Below are 2,059 nucleotides of genomic sequence, written 5' to 3'. Positions count from 1 at the left end.
AGATTTAGCACCTAACCTAATTGTAGTTTCAACCTTCCCCAGGAATGTAATCTTAACCAGTCAGTCTAGAATTTCTTGGTCAGCTCCAGTGAGGTAATACACCTAATAGACCCTCTTGTCCCCCAAAAGAAGGTGACCTTGCCTGAAATCATCCTTTTTGTTTCTTTGTTTATGACTTCCTTGTCCTATGCCTCCTCTGCCTTTAAAAACCTTTCCTTTTTACTTGCTAGATGAGATGCTGTTCAATTCATGAATCACTCGATAAAGCCAATTAGATCTTCAAATTTATGAAATAGAATTTTGTTTTCAACATGGGATACTATACATGATAGGATTTTTAAAAAATATTTATTTTATTAAAATATATTTCACATACCATAAAATTCACCTTTTTAAAGTGTACAATTTAGTGGTATTAGTATACTCACAAAGTTGTGTAACCATTACTATTATCTAATCCCAGAAAATTTTCATCACACCCAAAAGAAACCTCAGACCCATTCAGGGTCATTCATTATACATCTCCTCCCCTAGCCTGTGGAAACCTCTAACCTACTTCTTGTCAATATGGATTCGCTTGTCACGTACCTCACATATGTAGAATCATACACTATGTGGCCTTTTGTGTCTGACTGTTTTTCATTAGTATAATGTTTTTAAGGTTCTTCCACATTGTATCCGTACTTTGTTTCTTTTTAATGCCTGAATAATGTTCTGTTGTAAGGATAGATCATGCTTCTTTGTCCATTCATTGGTTGATGGACATTTTGGTTGTTTCCACCTTCAACTATTTTGAATAATGCTGCTATTGGAGTACAAGTTTTTGCATGGACATTTTTTCAATTACCTTGGGTACATACCTAGGAGTAAAATTACTAGGAAACTATGATAGCTCTAAGATCAATTTTTGAGGAACTGCCAAACTGTGTCCCAAAGTAGCCATGCGTGTTTTGTCATCTTGTTTTTTCCTTCACAATAGGTCATGACTCTTTTCCCTTGTCCATAAGGAAATGTGCATCAATAGTTTGTGTGAATGCATAGTATTTCTTTAGCCAGCTAAGTATCAGTATCAGAGTGTATTTGGAGAATTCTCTATTGTTGGCTATTATTGGACATTTAATGATTCTCTGAAACAGGCTTTGTGCATCTTCGTTGTGTCCCCAGCAGGTAAACGACACTTAGGTTTACCCGGAGCACTTTGTGTCCCTCTGTTTTGGCGCTTTCACATTGCATAGCAAGTCACTTCCTCCCCCATCTGTCTTATCTATTACATGATGAGCTCCTCTGGGTGGTAGAACATGTCTTAAATTTTTCTTTGTATCCATATTACCTAGCATAGAGCCAGGCATTTGGTAAATGTTTGGAGAATGAATGAATAAGTGGAATAATGAATAAATGGCAGGATGGATGGGTGGTTAGAGCCAGGGACTCTGGAGAGATAGAGTACCTTTACTGTAAGAACATTCTGTCCAAAGATCCCTGTCTGGAGAATTAATGAGTTCCCTGCCCCCGGAGGTGTGGGACAGGAGGCTGAATCACTTAGCAAAAAGATTGAAAAGTTAATCCAGGCATCAAAAGGAAGAGGATGAAATTTAGGGTGCTTCCAAACTTGAAAGCATGGAACTCTATGAGACAGAAGCTTAAGGAAGCTAAGAGACTTGCCGTAAGTTCCCCCTGTGAGCAGCTGTGGGGCTGGGAGTCTCCCTGAAAGTCTTCAAGTTGTTCTGAGGACCCTAGACCAAAGCCTCCCCTTGTCTAAAGCATCTGTATGCTTGTATCTACCTTTGGGAAGCTCACAGCGCACCAAGGTTAGAGTCCAGGAAGGGAGAAATGCTTATGAGACAAGTTATTGAACGAGTCTTGTGTAATCAGAGAGTTTAAAACCGGCTCTTTTGATAAAAGAGGGTAAACTCTGAGAGGGTGTGACTTGGCGGCCCTAAGAGCCACTCATTGGGATCTTTGGAAGAGGGGAGAGCTTTTCTGTTGTCTCCTGACTAAGCTATTGAGCTGCAGGGCAGGGAGCTGGTGGAGGGAGGTGGGGGCGGAGCTGGAGGGGGGC

Source organism: Camelus ferus, chromosome 9 (assembly GCF_009834535.1).
Source record: "Camelus ferus isolate YT-003-E chromosome 9, BCGSAC_Cfer_1.0, whole genome shotgun sequence".
NCBI lineage: Eukaryota > Metazoa > Chordata > Mammalia > Artiodactyla > Camelidae > Camelus > Camelus ferus.
The sequence above is the reverse complement of the archived record's forward strand: the minus strand, read 5'-3'. Positions refer to the sequence as shown.